Here is a 22853-nt window from a genome sequence, read left to right as displayed (position 1 = left end):
AGTATGGTTATGACCATCTATAGAAACCCATCAGCCTGTATTGTCATTAATGGGTCGCTCTTCGAGCCTTTCAAGCTACAACAAGGTAATAGACAGGGATGCCCACTATCACCATTCTTATTTATACTAGCATTAGAACCCCTTATCAATGACATCAACTCAAACATTAACATTAAGGGGGTTGATATCAATGGTGTCCAAATAAAACGTGCTGCCTACGCAGACGACATACTAATTGTAACTGAACAACTGAGAGCATCAATTGCTGCCTTGATGGACACAATAGATAGATACTCCAGCTTTTCAGGGTACATACTCAACAGAGAGAAATCAGAAATTAAACCATTAAACATCTACTGTACAAGAGATATCCTGGGTGAGTCTGGTCTAACATGGCAAACAGACTACATCAAATACTTAGGCATTGAATTTGATTACAACATGAGAGATACACTACACCAGAATGAGAAAACACTGCTAGGGAAAATTAATTACGTGGTGAGGCAGAATCAAAATAATGATCCCCGATGGTTAACTACCTCATCAGTATGCTCCAGCTCCTTCTTACAGATGACTTTCACCATAAAATAGATATCCTCATATCCAACTTTGTTTGGTGCTGGAAAAAAGCAAGGATCAGTATCAAAAGACTAAAACTAGATAAACCACTAGGAGGGGTGAAATTAGCGGATTTCAGACCATATCATTTGGCGTTCCCAGCGAAACAAGGCTCATACTGGATTACTCCACCTACCGACTACACCCTGGCATGGCTAGAGGTTGAGAGGGCCATTCTTAATAAACTAAGACCCCTTGCAATTCTAACAACAAATAGACCAATCCCATTTACCTCCAAGTCCATTTTTAAAAACACAAAAACAGCGCTACTAAAGGTCGATAAAAAGCTGGAGCATAGTATTAAAGGGTCTAAGCTGGAATCACTGTGGGCCAATAGCAAGATAGTGTACAAAGGCAAAAGCCTAACCCTAGACACATGGATTTCCTCACCAACTAGAGAACAACACATACCCAATTAGATTTTTAGACCTCCAAGGGAGGTCTGGCCTTGTGGACATTGAGTCCTACAACTTCTTAATAATTAGATCGGCCCTCACAAAAGCCAAACTATCTTCCGCCCAACATCAATCTCCTTATTTGTAACAAATATTAACAAACTGGACCATCAAGTCTCACAGATATACAAACTCCTCCGCCCAAAGTCTTCTAAACTTAATGATAAGGTTATAGCCTTCTGGGGGCAACTATCCCCAGAGCCCCCAAAAGAACAGGAATAGCCTTCAATATGGCGATCCGTCTCATGCAATAAGATATCTGCGGTTCTCTCCCAAACTAAATACTGGCTACTACACAAGGCATTTTGGACCCATGCACATTTATTTGCACTAAGGCTCAGAATAGACGCAACATGATGGTACTGTAATCAGGAGACAGGGGATTTAGCCTACCTTATCTTTAAGTGTACTGTTCTTAATTCATTTTGGGACAAAATCTTTGCCCACATAAGTGGTGTGTTTAAGTGTACTATGGTCAGAGACTCCTTTAATTTGCCCACAGCCTGTAGTGTAGTTCCAATATTCCCAAAAGGCTCTGGGCATTGGAATAATATACCCTGCAGCTTAGACGTAGGACTTAAGTCGACTAGGTCTCTGCCAAATATATTAGACTTAATTGTGAGTGCCAGCTAGCCCAGAGGTCACTAGAAATTTTCTCGAATAAACATTAGTCTCTGACAACCATGAAACATGACAACTTTGTTTCCCCAGAATGAAACGTATCTCTAGAGTCGCGGAAACAATAGACGGCTATTTCACTCAGTCAGATGTGCATGCTTCGTTTCACCAGAGTTGCTTAGAAATAGAGAGACGGGCGTTTTCAATAAAAGTATTTATTGAACAGTCTTATTTCTTAAGCATAAGAAATGCACTGCTACAATTGAAATGCTAAGAAGTACAATGCATATAATACGAATAGTATTACAAAATAGTAATGTAAAAGCATGATATGGTTTCTAAGCCATAAACATAGAATACATAAAATGCATAAATTACATACAATAATAAAAGAGTGGCTAAAAGTACTCAACTGGTGCTTCTAACATACGCCTAGCCTAACCTTAGCCTAGTACAAGGGAAGAAGTAAGTGAGGAGTAGTTTAAGTTTTAGTATTTCTCTGCCAAGAATCTGTTCAAGAATTCTCTAGGGATCTAATCAGCTCCGTACCTTGGTTTTAGGATGATAGAGGGCTGGTATCTCTCTCTCGGGACTCGATCTCCCAGCAACCAGCAAGGGTAGCTTGGAAACACCGGAGCTGGATTTCTCGGCAGGAGAAATGACAGAGTCTCTCAGTGAATCAGTTGGAGGGTCGGCTTCCTTCAGCACTTGCAGCAGTTAGTCCATCTGCTCCTGAACCACCGTGTGTTTGATTGAGCAAATGTAGGCATATTTATACCCCTGAAGGTGCCGAGTAAGATTGGACATAATATCGTCACTAGTGCCTCAGTTCCTTGAAAACGCCCGGATTTCTTGGATAAATTAGTATTCAAGCAGGGGGAAGTTCCTGACTGCTGAAGGCTGGTTTTACCACGAAATCAATGTGGATTCTCGGAGTTTAGTGGAAGTAGCCATGCCATATTAGGGCTGCGCAGGCTATAACTAAATAAGGCAATGATTCTTTATGCCTATATAAGGACTGGGTGAATTATACCTATATATGGGCATGAATCAGGAAAAATTACACTAGTGTCCTAGATTCCCATATAACACCCACTCCACGAATATTAAGTTCAATAATACATAAGCACTGAACATACTTCAAAGCAAAGTGTTTACAATCCCACCCCAAAATACAAAAATGCATTTTTGAATAGGTTCGTTTGCATGAAATGAGCATACTGTATGCAGAAAGTCATAGGCATCACATGAAATCAAATATAAACTATGAGCATATATCTTCACTTTATATAAAACGAAAGTACAATCATTTTTGATACCTGAGATCAGTCCCATAGCATAAGTTTTTAACAGTGTATGTTTTCTAGGTTGAAGCCAAATATTGTCCTTTACGAAGTTCAAACACGAAATCTTGTTCTTTAAGAATAGTTCTACTTGAAGCAGATTATTCCGTGCCAAAAAGAAAGAGTTCAAATTAGTGGATTGTTTTTGGAAAAATGAAGGCCGATTTGCAGAGTTCAGGGAACGCTGTGTGAAATAATCAAAAGTTATTCTCAGGAGTGTCAGCAGAGTCGGGAGAAAACATCAGATCATCTAGGCTTGAAAAGAAGTTGTCTACCGTGGTAGGTGAAAGTTGAACCCCTTCATCTAGTAGGTCAAATGTGCAGAAGTGGGGAGCATTGCCGTCAGCGTTTGATGCATTAGCAATGTCCATTGTAGATGTTACCTGTATGACTGTAGTTCCTCGTATCTCACCCTCAGCCAAAATTGCCGGTGAGATCTCAATGAATGCTGTCATCAGAATTGGCAGCCGTTGGGGACAACACGATGCATGAGCCGTTACAGGACTTAGCAAAGCGTCAACATCCGCAGGCAGGACTGATGGAAGTGTAAGACATATGTTCAACACGCATTCTTCTCCGCAAAGCATGCATCGAAGAACAGGTATGATGCAATCTTGCCAGATTGGACTGAACGATAGAACCCAGGTGGTGTTTAGATCTCTTAAGCGAGCCATGCCAAGAATCTGGGAAATTCTCTCACAATATCTAATGGCAAGGAGGCATTGTTCCATGGTTGTCTGATTGTTGTTGGCTGCTGGACTTGCCATAATGGAGCAGAAGGAATAAAAATAGAATTCCCACTACCAGTCCTAAGATGAGAGGAAGGCCACCGAACACAGAGTGCACAAAATTTGGAAAAATGACGAGGACTGCTTCAAATGGTGCTAACATTCCCGAAAAAAATTGTCTTAAATACATGTGCGATGGATGCTGCTGGTATCAGACATGTTTAAGATTTGGCTTAACTATCTGCGAAATGCACTGGGCAGTTTGTTGATAATAATGCGTGTATCTCTGCAGCAGACCTTGCTACTTGCAGATCATACGTTTCTCTAGATGAGGTCAGTGGCACATTTTTCTGTAAAAGAAGGGTTTTCATTCTGCTTAAAGTATCAATTCGTATAGACGAGATATTCGTAACTGCCATTGGATAGCTGCCTGAAAACCAGTATTATCGTAGGAGAGGGTGAAGCGTGCAGGTGGCATGAAAGGTTATTTGCAGAACTGTCACAGGCCCCGTGTAAATTAACTTCATTGCACAGAAGTGTACCACTTAGCGACTTTTTGCAATTATTGCCACTAAGGACAACTTCATGTCCCCCATTCCAACATGTGTGTATATGGTAAAACCCAGGTCGACTTAATGTATTCTTTACCCAACCTTATCATACAGGCCCACTGGTATATGTTCTAGACAATACTGAAACCGGAATGTCGTGACTGGAATTGAAATGGAGCCATGAATTATCCACTCAATCACAGGCTTCTCGAAAACTGACAATTTTAATCTATCTTGTTTTTCAATGCTCAGCACCGTATAGTCTGCTCCTTTTTGTGCCAGAGAAATTTGTTTATCTGTAAAGTTAAATACAGCAAACAATTACGTTGTATTGATTAGATGCCATGGCACATAGCCAGAACGCAGATTTTGCAACGTCCAGCCTAACAGCATGATAGAACGCAATTGAGACTGACCTCATAAGTGCTGTGTTTAAGTGTACTATTGTCAGAGACTCCTTCAATTTGCCCACGGCCTGTGGGGTAGTTCCTATATTCCCAATAGGCTCTGCGCATTGGAATAAAACACCCTGCAGCTTAGACGTAGGACTTAAGTCGACTAGGTCTCTGCCGAATATATTAGACTTAATTGTGAGTGCCAGCTAGCTCAGAGGTCACTAGAAACTTTCTCGAATAAACAAGAAGGGATTAGTCTCTGACAACCATATAACATGACAACTTTGTTTCCCTAGAATGAAGCGTATCTCTAGAGTCGCGGAAACAATAGACGGCTATTTCACTCAGTCAGATGTGCATGCTTATTTTCACCAGAGTTGCTTAGAAATAGAGAGACAGGCGTTTTCAATAAAAGTATTTATTGAACAGTCTTATTTCTTAAGAATAAGAAATGCACTGATACAATTGAAATGCTAGTGAAGAAGTTAAATGCATATAATACGAAAAGTATTATAAAATAGTACTGTAAAAGCATGATATGGTTTCCAAGCCATAAACGTAGAATACATAAAACGCATAAATTACATACAATAATAAAAGAGTTGCCAAAAAAAACTCAACTGGTGCTTCTAACATACGCTTACCCCGGTGTACCTAACCTAAGCCTAGTACAAGGGAAGAAGTAAGTGAGGAGAAGTTTAAGTTTTAGTATTTCTCTGCCAAGAATCTGATCAAGAATTCTCTAGGGATCTAATCAGCTCTGTGCCTTGGTTTTATGATGATAGAGGGCTGGTATCTCTCTCTCGGGACTCGATCTCCTAGCAACCCGCAAGGGTAGCTTGGAAACACCGGAGCTGGATTTCTCGGCAGGAGAAATGACAGAGCCTCTCAGTGCGTCAGTTGGAGGGTCGGCTTCCTTCAGCACTTGCAGCAGCAGGGCGTCGGGCAAGTAGTTAGTCCATCTGCTCCTGAACCACCATGTGTTTGATTGTGCAAATGTCGGCATATTTATACGCCTGAAGGTGCCGAGTCTGACGTAAGATTGGACATAATATCATCACTAGTGCCTCAGTTCTTTGAAAACTCCCTGATTTCTTGGATAAATTAGTATTCAAGCAGGGGGAAGTTCCTGACTGCTGAAGGCTGGTTTTACCACAAAATCAATGTGGATTCTCAGAGTTTAGTGGAAGTAGCCATGCCATATTAGGGCTGCGCAGGCTATAACTAAATAAGGCAATGATTCTTTATGCCTATATAAGGACTGGGTGAATTATACTTATATATGGGCATGAATCGGGAAAAATTACACTAGGGTCCTAGATTCCCACATAACAGGCCTGCATAAGCTCAAACTTGAGAGATGATTCTGACAAAGATATAATTGACCTACTACTAACCTCGGCAGTGAAAACGGTTCTTGCCAACTGAAAAGACAATAGTAAGACTGCATACAAGAGTTGGATAAACTGGATCATTCATCTCAGAGGGGCGACAGCATAGCACTGCAAAACTCTCCATGGAAACGGTCATCCAGGTCGCTGTGGAACTCCTTAGAAGCGTTTCTAGACTCTTATGAACCCCCATGAACAAAGACCTCACCAATGAGCCATATCCGGTGATATCACTTTAGCTGCATCTGAATATTTGTACTTAAGTGAAAGGCTCTCTGTTACAGGTACTAGAACGTCATATTTATTTAAAGCTGACAATACTGGCGCCCATGTGCCAAAATTTGTATCGATGTGGAAATCAATATTTCAGCTCATCTTGCCATGACTCCCCCTTTCCTCCCTACTCCTTTTTTTTTTCCTTTTCCTCTTCCTTTGCCTGTCCATTTCTCTTCTACCATTGGACACCTAGGTTAGCCTCATGGTATTCATAAAGGCACATTACCCACATGCTATGTATGCACATGTAAAATTGGACACTCTTGCTTAACCTGATATATGATTTCTGTATACTTTGTGAAAATCAATAAAGTATTTTGAAAAAAAGGAATAAAATAGAACTGGGGGAGCAACTAACACTAGATGTCAAACAACTTGTTGAGGGAACTGCAAATGTCTGACATAATCTGTAATTTACAAAATGTAATGTCATATCCGAGAGGAATATTGCTCTTTACTCTGGTTTTGGTGCATTTTCTACTATTTGCATGCGTGTTACCACCAGCAATGAGTGAGTGATAATGTGCAAAATGTGATCCAGAGCAGATGCTGTCCTGCTTTGAACTATAGCACAACAAAAACAGACAAAAATAAGTTTGTGATTTTTTTTGTAGAAGCGTGCATGATCAAATGACCCTGCATAAGTAGTGTGCTGTTCAAACTTGATTCATTGCCGTATAATTATGCAGTGCTCATGTTCCCCATTTATATAGTGAACTCAAAATATGTTGGCCCAATAGCTAGTTAAAAAAATCCGAGAGAAATAGAGCAAAAGGAATAATATGTATTAAACAGTTATATTTTGTAACGTGTGCATGAGGAAAAAAACTGTGTAAACCGTGTGAAGTATTCCTAACATTTTAAAGACTGGAGGAAAAAAAGGCACAAAGGATTTTATTAAAAATATTATTTCAATGCCCACAACAGGCAATGAGAAAATTCAAAAACATGAACAAAAGCTCAGTTTGTTTCTAAGAAGAATGTGTAAATAAAATTGAAATAAAACCTGCAGCATAAAACCTTTTAACAGATGTATATGTATTCTTTCAATTACTTGTTCTTTTGTCTGAAGATAGCTTCTACCTTTCACCAAACCCATTAATAGGGCCTATTTATCACTGTCTGACATATGTTAGAACCTCTACCTGCCTCCTGGAAGGCACACAACATTGCTCACTTAAAGTCAATCTAAGAGCCAGAGAACTTGCCTTTCCCAGGTACCTTCAGAAGATGGTATGTTAGCACACTGTAATACTATATAAAGGCATCACTCAAAGACTGGCTTCCATCGGAGAAACCTCACCATATTGAAGCAATGAAGGTGCTCTGCGGGACTCTTCTGGCTGCAGCCATGCTTTTTGGACTAGGTAAGTTCTCTAACAGGAATGACATTTTGATCTAGTAACAATAAGACAGCTCAGTACGCTAATATTGCTTTCACTGCTGTTGCCTTGCATGAACCATTGGTGAAACAATCAAACCCACCCAGTCTTTCATCCTGCTGAGTGGGACAAAAAGTGTGGTATTGTGTTTTGTAGAATCTGTTATTTGGGTACATGAATGAATGAATGAATGAATGATAATTTCTAAAGCGCACAGCTACCTCTGCGGAGGTGTCCGGGCGCTGACAGTAAACTAACACGAGGGTCCTGCAGGCTGTTAATCTGCTTGAAGTGCCAGGTTTTTAATGATCTCTGAAATCCTGTTTCTGATTTCAACAGGTGAAGATGAGGCGGGAGGGAGTTCCACAGTTTTGTAGATGGTACCGTGAAAGGTCTGCTGCCCAGTCGAGCTTTGCGGAATCGTGCAACTTTTAGAAGTTGCTGATAATTGGATCTTAATACCCGATCTTGATGGTAAAGATGCAACCTCTCCCGGAGGTACATAGGTCCCAAGTCTTTGGTGGCTCTAAAAGCAATTTTCAGTGACTTGCACTCTAGCCTCGAGATTACAGGGAGCCAATGAAGCTGTCTCAGGAGACATGTGATGATGCAAAGGTACCCGCCTAATCAATCTTGCTATGGAGCTTTGGATAATTTGTAACCTACGAATCTGGTATGTAAGTAGCCCCAAATATAGGCTGTTCGCATAATCCAAGTGAGAAATGACCAAAGCATGGACCACTGTCTTCTATAAATTTCCTTATTGCTCTCATCTCCCAAAAACACTTTGAGGAGATATGTCATACCTGAGTGGTGAATGAAAGATCCTTATCCATCCCAAATTTCTGGCTGAATCTGCCCGGATTGGGGGTGGATTCATTTCTGACAGCCACCAGAAATTGGGCAGAGGGTGGGACCCCTGACTGAAGAACAAGACTTCAGTTTTTTCTTTGTTTAATTTCAGGCAATTCATATTCATCCATACCAAAATCTTTTGTAGGCATTCCTTAAAATTGTGAAAAGCTGCCACTGTTCTTTAAAAGAGAACACCAGCTAAGTATCGCCCGCATAAGAGACAACTTTCGCACCCCAAGATTCAGAGCAGCCAATGTGGTGAGGTAGATGTTAAAAAGCAAGGGAATAAGTGCCGAGCCCTGTGGTATCCCGCACCTTAAAGGTTTCTCAGATGAGGGAAAAGGGCGAAGAAACACATGTTGGGAGCGATTCCCCAAGAATGGTCGAAGCCAGGACAGTGCTATGCCACTCACTCCCGCCTGATTTAATCTCATGAGCAAGATAGCGTGTGCTACCATACCAAATGCTGCTGATAAATCCAGCAGCACCAGCATGGCAGAAGCACCTTGGTCCAGAGGCTCTCATACAGATTCAGAGACTTCTAGAAAAACAGTCTCTGTGCTTTGGTCGGCTCTGAAGCCCAATTGGGAAGCCTGGAGGAGACCATTGGTTTCTATGAAACATGCCAATTGGTTTGGCACCATCCTCTAAGGGTTTAGCAGGGGTAGGTAGCAAAGAAAGAGGTCTGAAGTTACTAAGAACACCAGGACTAGCCACCGGTTTCTTTAATAGAGGAAGTAGCAACGCATGCTTCCAGGCCTCAGGGATAATATGATTTCAAGGAAGAGTTCCAGATCTGATTAAGTATGAGGTTTATCCAGTGCGCCGTGGGGAGGGATCCCTGGTGAGCCTGATTTATATATCTCAGTAGCTCAGATAGTTATTCTTCAATAGACAGAGGGACAACATTTGACAAATAGGTGCAAGAGTCTGGGAACGGCAGTGGAGTAATGGATTCCACCCCTGGTGGGAACGTGGAATAGATATCATGTATCTTAGTTTAAAAAAAGTCTGACAAGCTTGAGTAGAGCGCTAGATATGGAAGGAATGGGCGGTCTAAAGCTGTAGTATTCATATAAGATTTGGCAATCTTAAAAATGTCTTTGGCAGAGCTGTCACCACTCTCAATGTAGTTGGGAAAATATTCCCTCATCTTGCATCCCTTTAGCTTGCAAAATCTTTTCAAACCTTCTTTTTATAGGTCTTTTTCAGCCAGATTATAGGACCTTCTCCATGTGCATTCCAAATTCTTGCAGCAACCATTTTCTCGTCTTAGTTCCTCAGAGAACCAAGGGGCAGAAAGTTTGGATCTTTTCCAAGAGGCAGGCATTAGAGGTGCTAATCTATCAAAGGCAAACGTAACGCATTAGTTGAAGCAGGAAAAGTAATTGTCTGGGTCGCCTGACAATTATAACAGACACTATAAAAGTACTGGCCCGAGGCCCGTAGTGGTAGTCCCTTTTCCTTTCCTCATTTGTCCAATATACTTAGGGGCAGATTTATGTTAACTGGCGCATCCCCAGGGATGCGCCAGTTAATGTGCGCCACAGTGCGCCACAGCTCCGCCACCCATGGTGCGCCGCATTTACAATGCGGCGCACCATGGGGCAAAAACGGCACAGATGCGTGACGCATCTGTGCCGTAAAGGCGGCGCATTGCTGGAGTTGCGTCACAAGCGCGACGCAGCTCCAGCAAGGCTCGGGGGGGTGCCCTATCTGACCAATGCTGCATCAAGACCTACGCCTGCTTCAAGCAGGCGCAGGCTTTTGACGCAGCATTGGCCTGAAAGTGACTGAGTGAAATCGTATAGATTTCACTCAGCCACTTTTGCGAGGCGCACCTGCCCCGGAACGCCCACCCTGCGCCGGAACGCCCACAAGCGGCGCAGGGCTTTACAACGTGACGCATCTGCCTAGATGCGTCACGTTGTAAATCGTTCGTAGGGATGCGCCACGTTTACGCCGCCTTGCGTGACGCAACAGCGGCGTAAACATGGCGCAAGGGCCTCATAAATCTGCCCCTTAGGGCCTAGCCTCTATATTGAAAGTAAACAGTACCAAAAAGTGTTCAGTTAAAGTCAAGCATTGGAGGGGACCCACTCTAAGGTTCTCGTTCTTAGAAAAAATCAGATCTTGCATGTGGGCGGCACTATGGGTAGGTGCAGCGACCAATTGCCTGAGGTTAAGGCCATCCAATGTCTTCATAAACTGAGTTGCCTGGGCGCAGCTATGGTTGCTTGCATGTAAATTAAAATCTCCTAAACCATGTGATAGAGAAATATGTATGAAGCAGTTTTTTACTATTACAGCCTCCCAGGGCTGGATGACCTATTTTATTTCTTTACTTATTTTAGGGATTTTATATAGTACGTACTACATCCCCAGGATGTTAGAAGGTTTTCTATAATTAAATCAGTATCAGTTTTATATTAACAGGAATATAGCGGAAAGTAGTCAGTAACCAAAAGGTTTGGCTAAATAGTCCAGAAATTTCTGCATATTTCAGATATTTAAATGATGTCTGAGGGTTCAATACTCTATGTAAAGAAGTTCTTTGTTTCACTGAGGAAAGTTGTTAAACGGTTTTAGCCTGTGTTTAATTTGAGCAGATTGCTTCGGGTGCTCGGCGCCAGCATTCAACTGTCAACACCAGCAGTTATGACAGTCTGTCAGTGGTGCTCTTAGTCTAAATTTGAATTGAACCGTTGCTCATCAGTTCAATGTACATTAAAATGGCGAATGCCTGCCGCCCAATTCATTTTTAGGTCACGCTGCAGCTGCATGTGCTGTATGCAAAACCTGCTGTAATCAATAATACAATTTTTTTCCTGCCTGCTAATAACCATTGGTTCACTCGACTGTCACTCTTCTTTGCTACCTCCTAACTCACTGGGGGGTATATTACCAACAACTAGCGATAGTTTTTGTCTCTAACTTGTTTAGAGACAAAAATTATCGCCGCAAACCGGCGATTTTTATCGCAGATAAACCTTGCTATTAGCAAGGTTTATCGCAAATGCGATAAAAAACGGCCGCAATGCATGAATATCGCTGAAAAGTCAGCGATATTCATGCATTATCGAGCAAATGCTCTTAGCCATGTTATCCACCTCCCATTGGATAACATGGCTAAGAACTGCTCAGGGCAGGTGTTAGCTTTTGGAGATATTCGCGCTTAGCGCGAATATCTCCAAAAGTTGGTAATAGGAGATAGCGATGTTAGCGACTGTTTCCAGTCGCTAACATCTTGGCACGCCCACTTTGCATGTCATTAGTGATAAATATCACTGACATGCAAAGTGGGGCCCATGATGGTCGCTATCTCCTATTAGCTGTCGCTAACTGGTGTTAGCGACAGCTTGGTAATAGGGAGATAATTTTATCTCCGCTTTCTTGGCTTTTAAAGCCAAAAAAGCGGAGATAAAACCCCTTGATAATATACCCCTGGGTTTGCCGGTACTTCACTTCCGTTCAAGGCAGAGGCGCCCCGGTAAAGTAGTTTCTTTGTGCTTTCGTTCTTCAGCTGTGCTGTGGGAGAACACTTTAAAAAAGGATAATGTTTACTTTCCGACGTCTCTTGTTTTTCTATGAGCCTTGTGTGGGCTGCTTCCCGACTATATATCTTTCGGGTGCTCACTTGATATTAATGTCCCTCCACCCCTCTCGCAATCTACAGTCTCGCTATATTGACAGGTTTTGTGAGGGAGCAAGCGAGGCCTTGCTGCTTTATATGTTTTTTCGTTTGATTAACACCGAGGCGCGGTAATAACAATAAACAATTGGATCAACAAACGCAAGCAGGCGGACACCTGAATTCTCCCGAGGATGCCCGAACCCCAGAATATATATTTTTAGTTCAGAACGCATTATGAGCTCCCTTGGTTCATTGCTTGTTTATCCATGGCAACTGGACATGGGAGTGTTTCTGCATCTGACAACCTTAGTTTTTATTCAAATGACCAGTTTAAAAATCTTTCTGGAAGCCTCTGCTCTTATTGTTAATGTAAATTCTTGTGGGGCTCACATTTAATCTTAAATGTGTTGCCCAAAGAGCAGACTGGTTCGTAGTTTTAAATGCGAATGGGTTTAACCCCATGGAGAAACCACATGCACATTTGAATCTAGCAGCCAGGTGTGTGCATGCCTAATTATGTGTTCTGCTTGCCTAAATCTGGTACTCAATGTCACCAAGAGGGATCTGACATTCTGAAAGCTGATCTATACAATTTATTACCTCGGTGTGTTACTTATGTTGGTTCAACATAGTGTGGTTTGAGTTTGTGTTTTGTTGGTTAACAAAACAGTTTTTCAGGGGGGGCGTGGCTTGGCAAGCCACGATGGCGGCTGTGTCCTGCTGAGGCTCCGCGATCGGGCTAGCATCTTGCCCACTTCCTGAGATCGCCGGGAGCCTCAGCTTACAAAATATACTCCGCTGATGCTTCCTTGCAGTAGGGCATCCTCTGGCTGAGCCGCAGAGACTGCGGACGAGCGACAGGCACCGGACCATCCCTCACCGAAGCCGGAGCCGAGCGCCGAGCACCCAAGATGGCGGACGCGGCTCCGTCTCCCTGATGTGGACGCCACTGAGCACCTGTCCCTGAGGCGGCGACCCTTGACGAAACGGACAGTTGGCGGCCCCGGAAACCCCAGAAAAGAGCGGAGTGCCCGGCCCACGGGGTTGTGATCCAGGCCGGGATGGCTATTGCGGCGGCAGTCCGGCAGACAAGATGGCGGCCGCTATGCCGCAGCTTCAATACACCGGCGCTCCTACACTGACGGGAGCCTGACTCCAGCACCGACCAGCCCGCTGCCGCGGACCAAGGGACGCCGGCGGAGGTGCCGCCTGTATGCCGCTGTGCCCTCCGGGCGTCCATGATCCCACCTGGAGGTGGTGAGTGTCGACCCCGCTTCTCCCCCCCCCTCCGTGGACCGCGGCACCGACGTCCCAGCGGCCTCCTACCCCCTCTGAGGCCTGCCGAGGAATCGCGGACCACGTCGGCCCTTGCTCGGGAGGGGGGCCAGAACGCTCCTGCCACCTCGCGCAGCCCGGCGGACCCGGGTGCCTGACCCTAAGATGGCGCCCACAGGGACCAGGGCGCCGTGATCGGCGCGGGCTTCACCCTTGAGGCAGGGTGCTCCTCTGACCCTGAGGCGGTAGCACGCCACGCCGAGGACGCTCACTGACCCGAACCCCCCCCCCGGACCCTCGTCGCCTGCTCCTCGACCCCCGGAGTCACCTGAAGGACTGCGCCACACGCCGAGGGGAGAGGGAGCGGGATCCGGCCTCACTACAAACACCCTGTCTCCAGAGAAGCCTGGACTATGGAGGCAGTGCCCCCATGACGCGTATCTCCTTACGCCAGAGCTGTCACCCCCCGCAGCCGCAAGTTACTATTCACACCCCGAGCCAGCAGGGGTCCCACAGAAGGAAGACAGTGACCGCCCCAGGGCCGAGGAGGACTGGGAGCCCAACCTGCACTGAGCTGCTGCCTACCCGGATACACGGAGGGGAGGTGGCCTGCTGATCGCGGGGTGCACGGAGGCCAGGCCCCCCCCATCTCTGACAGCACTCATGGGGAAAAGGAGGGCCTCGCAGATGACGGCTGTCCCCGAAACGGCCCCCGAGAGGATGCCACAAACAAGAACATGGACGCAAGCCAACGCGTCGCAAACCGACCCCACACTGTCGGCAAAGTTGGATCAGGTGTTGGCGGCGATCGAATTGTCCCGCCTTTCGATGGAGGAGAGATTTGGCGTCCTGACAACGGACATCAGTCTAATCCGCGACGACCATCGCAAGTTGGCGGACAGGGTGAAGGACGGAGAACGGATCGTGACCGAGCTGCAGCCTGCGGTGAAAACACAGGAGGCGGAAATGAAGGAAGTCCTACACCGCGTGGCGGCCCTCGAGGAACGCACAGTGGATTTGGAAGGGCGCTCGAGACGATGTAACATCCGCGTCCTAGGCCTGCCGGAAGGGATTGAGAACTCGGACCCTCTGACATACATGGAGTCCTGGACCAAATCTTTCACCCCGGAGGCGGAAAGGTCGGCATACTTCTCCATTGAAAGAGCCCATAGGATCCCGGCCCGGGCACCCAAGCCGGGCCTTCCTCCGCGACCCATGTTGGCTAAATTCTTGCACTTCCGAGACTGCGATGCGGTGCTTCGTGTGGCCCGGACGGCGGGCCCCTTACAAGTTGAAGACCAGCACGTTATGGTGTTTCCGGACTACGCCCGAGAAATCCAGCACCAGCGTTCCACCTACCTGGACGTCAAGAGGCGCCTCCGTGCAAATGATCTTCAATATTCCCTGCTGTTCCCGGCCCGCCTGAAAGTGCTACACAAGGGGAAAGCCCTCTTCTTTAACACGCCTGAGGAAGCGCAGGATTGGACTGAGTTTCACTGCCCAATAATCCCTAATCCCGGACCCCAGAGAGCACGCAACAACGACTTCAGACGATCCAGACGACGGGGTGCGAGCCGTGCTCGATCAGGCCGCCCCAAAAGCCAAGCATCATCCCCCACGGGCTCACCCGACCTCACGCAAATCATGCAGGAGCGACGAGAAGCCTTACGAGCGGTGACCGACCTGCACACGTCACCCGTAGCATCGGATTTGGAAGGTCGACCGCACCTGTTCACCCCTGAGAAAGACCGGGACAGTGACGGAACAATGTCAGGGATTGGACCAATCTCCTCCCCCCTCGTTGCGGCGCACACCTTGGACGCTACCCTGGCCAGCCAACCTGGCACCTCTTCGTGATGGATGAACTGTCCACTGTTATATCCTTCTCATGGTTGCCTACTGTATTGCGCGATGTCTAGGAGCCTAGACTGCTTTGCCAATTGCCTGTAAGCGCCAGCGAGCGATAGACGCTTCTCCTGCAAGAGCCCGACCTGCGTACAGGCCCAGCAGCGACACACGCTGCCACCCCCGCAGATATCCGTTGTATTTCTCCCCTAGTGGGACACTAGTTTGGATATGCCACCTCCGGTGAGATATCCTCAGTTTTGGGACTGTTTCCCACCCAAGGTTCTATTTGTTGTTAATCCCCTTAGTCCCTCCCCCATGACTGTGGAAGCTTGGCGCATAGGAGCACACGTGACACATACACGCTGGCGGCTCTCGGGGGCTGTAGGGGGGTCCCTCTCCCACTCACGACACCCTAGGAATGGCAGTCTCACGCTCAGACATTAATGTCCTTACACTGAATGTACGAGGCCTACACACGCCCAGCAAACGCTACTCTGTTTACTCCTACATTAAGCGCATGTCAGCCAGTATTGCATTTCTGCAGGAGACACACATTGACGCTACCGAACTCACTCGCTTGCAGGTCAAATGGCGAGGGATCTTTTGTGCCACACACTATTCAGCGTTTGCGCGCGGCGCGTTAATCTGGGTCAGGCCAGGTACTCCCTTCCGGGAGCTCCGACGGGTGGTAGATAGAGAGGGCAGGTATGCGCTTCTAGAAGGAATACTTGACGGACAGGGAATACTCCTTGGCAGCATTTACGCCCCAAACACAGATCAGGATAAATTCTGGGATCACCTCACGGGCGTTCTGGCCCAGTTCACTACAATTCCGTGGGTACTGGGAGGTGACTTTAATTGCACACTGGACCCCACCCTGGACCGCTCGCATCCTCCCCCCACACACTCCCCGGCCCCCCGGCAGGCAGAACTCTTCAGGGAATGGACCACGCATTGGGCGCTCACTGACGCATGGCGACACCTACACCCACTGGCTCGCATTTACTCCTTCCACTCGATTCCACACAACCTCAGGGTCCGTCTGGATCATTTCCTCTGCTCTGCACCAATCCTCCCTAAGACCACATCTACAGATTACCTAGGTCGGATCCTCTCGGATCATGACGCCCACATCATTCGTCTGACCTGGCGCCCCCCGCACCCACCAGTCCCCACCTGGCGCCTCCCTAGGGACTGCCTTTCAGACCCAGTATTCAGAGACGCACACGAACCCAGCATCCAGGACTACTTCACACACAACACAAACACGGCATCGTCGGTACTGGTGGAATGGGACGCGTTTAAAGTGGTGGCAAGGGGAGAATGCATCAAGCAGGTAGTAGGGGTCCGCCGCACCTTGGAACGGATGCTCCTGGCCTCAGAGCAGACTCTGGCCGCACTCACTAAACGGCCTGACGACTCGGAGGAGCACGCCGTGCTCACGGCCGAGGCTAAGACGGAGTATCAGACTGCCTGCGCTGACCTCCGAAAATACAATTTTAGGGCTTACGCCTCTAGGGTACATAAGGACAGAGACAAAACTGGAGCGCTACTGGCCTGGATGGCGAGGCAGGACACCGAAATCAAACCAATCACGGATATTGTCAACCCGGACGGTGTGCTGGTACGCTCACAGGCCGAGATCCTCCTGGCGTTTCAGCGTCACTATGCACAAGTGTACGGGACCCCGGCCCAATACTCCCCATTTTCTGTGGATCGTTTTTTAGACCCGCTGACACTACCCGCAATATCGGACGTGGACAAGCGCACTCTCGACGCCAGGATAAAACCCTCTGACATCACCCAGGCGATACGTGCCATGTCCCGGAATAAAGCGCCGGGACTGGACGGCTTCCCGCTAGAATACTACTCGACATTCTCTCCTCTAGTGGTCCCCCGTCTGTCACGGATGTTCGGGGCGTCTCTTCATCTAGGGAGGTTACCCCAGTCACTGCGGGAATCTGTGATTGTCACCTTTCCCAAACCCCACAGAGATCCACTCCACACGGGGTCGTACCGCCCCATCACGCTCCTGTCGGCCGACTGCAAGATCCTGGGGAAAATTCTGGCTGATCGTTATGCGCAGGACATACGCCCACTAGTCCACCCCGAGGAACACCTCCCAGAACCTCCGCCGAGTCTTCCATGTTCAGGATCAGATACGTGGCAGATTTCCCCACGCCGCCTGCCTCATTATGGACCTGGAGAAGGCGTTTGACACCCTCACCTGGCCCTATCTCTTCTCAGTCTTGCGACGCCTCAATATCGGCCCGACGCTCATGGCGTACACACGCCTCCTGTATACCGATTTGACCACGCGAGTTCGTATTGGGAAACGTATATCACCGGCGTTCGAAGTTCGGCGAGGCACAAGACAAGGGTGCCCCCTGTCGCCTCTCTTTTTCGCGCTAGCAGTCGAGCCGCTGGCGGTTCGGCTGCGCCTGGAAGGTGTGGAGTGGGGCATCCCACTTGCGGACAGCACACATTGCGTATCCATGTACGCGGATGATCTCCTCATATACGTCCGAGACATCGAAACGGACCTGGCCCCCATAGGGGCAACGCTGGCGGAATTTGCAGATGCCTCGGGACTACAGGTGAACTGGGACAAGTCCACAGTCTACCCCTTACACCCGAGCCTGCCCCCCCGGGAAGTTGAGCTCGGAGCGCATAAACTCTCATGGTCCGCGGAAGCCCCCCGGTACCTCGGTGTCCGCTTGTACCATTCCCCAGCTGACCTTTTTGAGGGGAATCACCGCAAAGCACTCGCCAGTCTGCGCCCGGCTGTTGCCTTCTGGAATAAACTCCCACTAGCCCCAATAGGACGGATAGCCCTGGCTAAAATGGTAATGCTTCCCCGACTCCTTTACCACTTCACGAATTTACCGGTGGTACCACCCAGATCCTTCTTCCGCGACGTTGACTCCCTCCTAGGGACCCTTATCTGGGGCGAGGGCCGACACAGGGTCGCCCTGAAAACCCTCCAACTCCCCACGACGCAGGGAGGGCTCGCAGCTCCGTCCTTCGAGTCATATTTCCTTGCGGCACAGCTCCAATGGCTGTCATACTGGACGGCGGACCGTTACCCTCAGGAGACTGTGACCTCGACCGGCAGAATCGGAGCCCCGGAACTCACCCGTCTTCTTCTCCCGGGCACCAAGCCACGGCGCACATACCCCCTTCAAGTGGCGATAGCGCGCCGGTGCATGATGCGGATCCACCGAATGTCCCCCAATAGACCTCCGTACTCCCCGCTATTACCATTGATAGGCAGCCCCAGGCAGGACTCCTACTTCACGGCTCCGTTCTTCTCCGTATGGTCGCTCTGTAGCATCACGGATCTGGAATCGCTCTTCGAGGAAGGCCAGATAAAATCACTTGACCGCCTGACCGCTGAATACGGGCTCCCCCCGGGCCAATTCCTCAGATATCGACAGCTGATTGATGGATACCGACCCCATTTTAATCTCCGTACTGGCGAGCCAGACACGCATCCAGTAATACATGCTATCCTGCGTATGGGGGCGGGACGCCACTTAGTCACCTGGTTATATAAATCCATCCGGGAACTCTCACACGCTCCCCTGACGACCTTGCGAGCTACATGGGAGGAGGACATAGGTCGCGCACTACATGACTCAGAGTGGACTAAAGCGATTGAGGAATGCCCGCTTCAAGAACATCCAACACTATATCCTACACAGGGTGTACCTCACCCCAGCGCGATTACAGAAGTTCTATCCCTCCACATCATTCCTATGCCCCAGATGCTGCTCCCCTGCTGCAGATTTCCGCCACATGTTTTGGAGCTGTCCCGACCTTCATCCCTTTTGGCGGGCGGTACACGACACACTGTCGGAACTAACAGGTCTCACTACACTATCCACCTGGGAATCTAGCCCATTAGGCATCTTTCATGTCCCTAAGCAAGACCCAGTGCATAGACGCTTCGTGTCCTTAGCGCTCCTGTTGGCAAACAGATGCATAGCCATGCGCTGGCGATCCCCGGAGGGTCCCCCTATAGCAGCATGGACAGGGGCGGTCGGTAAATGGGCGGCGGCGGAAGAGGATGCTCTTAGAGAGGAAGAAGCCAGGGGCGCGCGTAAATTTCCCATATCCATGGAATGGGCCATGCTCCTCCACAGCTTCCGACAGTCCACACGTGCAGGTGACCCACCTACTCCTCCCCCCCCCCACTCGAGAGGACCAATAGCATTTACCTGGTGTCCCCCTCCCCAGGGCAGGCTCCGGGTACCCCCTGCATCCTGATTAACTTCCCACTCTTCTGGAGCGCACACTGAACAGCTCCTTGGGCCCCCCCCGACGCCCGTCACCGGTATCCCCCTGCTTAGACCATGCTAGCGCCCACATGCTTCCCTCCCACAGTTTTGTCCCCCCCCCGTTCTCTGGTAGCACCGTTATATGGACAGTACAGACCCCGATCCAACGCCCTTGAGGCGGGAACTTACATACCTGTTATCATTCATTGTCCTCTTGGCTATGCAGGTTCACTGTCTCCCAGCCTGCAGACATGGTTACACGGTCTGTACTGATTAATTGAGGAAATGTATATTTGCACCAGTTGTATAAACAAAAAAACGTTGCACGCATGGCTGAATGTTGAGGCCACATCAGCAGATTATTTACACTGTACCCGTATACTTTGATGCAACAATAAAACAAATTTAAAAAAAAAAAACACCTTTTCAGGGGATACATTAAAAGTTATACCTGTCATTTTTTCGTTGGGACATTTCAAACAGATTTTTATTAATTCCACTCAAAACACCTTTGCAAAAACTTTTGATGCTTTCACTAAACAGAACAGGGCAGTCAGTAGCTCTTCACAAACATATGCAGTTTTGTAGCGACTGATGGTTGTTCCCTTATCTTGTTTCACGCAAACGCAGTGTAAAGCCCTCAGGCTAACTTGGTAAAACAAATACTATCTGAGCCATTTTTATTGTGGAAGTAACAAAGATGCTGTTGAAAATATACATTAGGGCTTATTTACAGTGCGTGACTTTTTCCCATGTTAAAAGTCACGCACCAGCGGCGCAAGGAGCTTGTAAATAAGCCCCATTGTCTTGTTCTGAAGTTGCAAATCTACTGAAACTGCATGACTTGTTATCCCATAAAGAAAGGCAGCCCTTAGACTAAGGGGCAGATTTACAAGCCCCTTACAACTCCTATGCAACCACTGTTGCTTCACTTTTGTGTAGCAGCGGTGGTGGAGGGAGATGCATCACGTTGTAAAGCCCTGCGTCACATTATACCTGCAGCATGTATAATGTATGCAAGGTGGGCGTTCCCACGCAGGAAAACATCGTAAAAGTGACACAGATGCCACTCCATCAAAACCTTTTGCCAGCTTGAAGCAGGTTATAAGGAGTGATGCAGCGTAGTGGGAATAGGCCTCGAAATCCATTGCTGGAGTTGAGTCGTGCTTGCGAGATGACTCCAGCAATGCGTGACTTTTGCCCCAACAGATGCATCAGAATTTCTGATGCATCTGTCAATGCTTGCGCCATGCTGCGCCGTAATGTAAATACAGCACATCCTTGGTGGTGCAGGGGTTTCTCTGGGTGGTGCATGGAAAGTGACGCATCTGTAGAGATGCATCACTTTCTTGTAAATCTGCCCCTAAATATGCTGAAGTTAACACTCAGCAAGACACAGTGGTCTTCACAGGCATGAACATTAACTTTCTGACATCTCGTCCATGTGTACACACTGTGAAGCACATTTCAAACCTCCAGGAAAAATAATTGCTTATTTTCTCAGGCCGTTTCCAAACAGAAATATGGTAACAGTGTATTAAGCGTGTTTGTATTTGAGGAGGCATGAAGTGATTTAAATGAAGCAGAAAACAGCTTGGAAGAAATGATATGCTCTGTAACTAACAGGTGTTACTGGCAGATACCTGCATGTCGCAGCAGTGAGAGTTAAACTTAAATGAGACATCTTGTCGCCTTGCAACCCAACGCACACACTGACTTGTCTCGTTGCAAGTTTTAATGAATGGGTACAGTTGGCTCATCTTCTGGCTAAACAGCAAGCGCCTTACCCACTGAGTTCAGTCCCCATTCTGTTTAGTTGTTTTCAGTTATGCCAATAGGGCTTATAAAGAGAATGTCTACCACCACATATGATTTATTAGCGCTATCAAGACCTAAGTGAAGGACTTTTCGTTGTATCCAGAAAATAATTAGGGGTACACATACAGGAATAGTGGTTTTATTTGGATGATTGCCAATGTGTTAATCCCAAAAGTGGTGTGTTTATGTTTTGTTGCACAACATCACTTTAGTATCTATGTTGTTATGTTATGTTTGAAGGATTTGTAGAGCACATTACTGCCTGTAGGCATTCAAGCGCTATTCAGTTCCAGCTAAAAGTGTTGCTGGACCACAAAATTACAGAGACCAAAACAAACAGGTCTTTACAGCTTTTCTAAAGGCAAGGAGACTGTGGGCTGTTTTTATTAAAATAGGCAGTGTGTTCCATGCTTTGGATGGTTCCAGGACAATGCTCTTGCCACCCCACCATACTTGTTTGCATCTTGGAAGTACTGCTACTTTATAATTCGCTGAATAAGGATTGCTGACAGGGAGATACAGTTTAAATCTATGATTCAGAGAGTCAGTACCGAGATCATGAAATGGTTTATAAACTAGACATAACACCTTAAATGTGATTCTTTGTTTAATGAGAAGCCAATGCAATGTTTTTATGTCTTGAGAGACTGAGAAAAATTTGGGAATTTCTAGCAAAATATTAGCTGCAGCGTTTTGCAGGACCTGAAGTTTATTAAAATTGTACTTTGGGTGGTCACAAGCAGCCTGGTAAAATAGTCTATTCCTCTTTGCTATCGCCAGGCCTAATGTGGCCCACAGTTTGCCTTTTGTTGGGAGGTCTGAGGGTTCCCAAATGTTAAGGAGGCACCTCTTCGCCTCAGGTCGCAATTCCACCCCACACTGCCCTCATACAGTTAAGCACCCGTGTCCAATGGGAAACAACCTTTACAACGCAACTTTTACAACACACTACCATTACAACGCAGTCATTACAACGCAACATCCCTTACAACACATGCCATTACACCGCAACCATTACCACTCATGACATTACAACGCATACACTTACAACTCATGTCATTACAACGCAGTCATTACAAATCATACCATTACAACGCATACCATTACAACGCATAGTCCCCTTACACTATCCAACACTTACCCTATTGTTGCACCCCCTGGAGTTAGAATAGTAATTTTTACACCTACACTGTCCAACACTTACCCGACTGTTGCACCCCCTGGAGTTAGAATAGTAATTTTTACCCCTACACTATCCAACACTTACCCTACTGTTGCACCCCCTGGAGTTAGAATAGTATTTTTTACCCCTACACTATCCAATACTTACCATACATGCAATGTAATGGTATGCGTTGTAATGGTATGCGTTGTAAAGGTAGTATG

The sequence above is a fragment of the Lissotriton helveticus genome, chromosome 4_1, assembly GCF_964261635.1.
Source record: "Lissotriton helveticus chromosome 4_1, aLisHel1.1, whole genome shotgun sequence".
Classification (NCBI taxonomy): domain Eukaryota; kingdom Metazoa; phylum Chordata; class Amphibia; order Caudata; family Salamandridae; genus Lissotriton; species Lissotriton helveticus.
The sequence above is the reverse complement of the archived record's forward strand: the minus strand, read 5'-3'. Positions refer to the sequence as shown.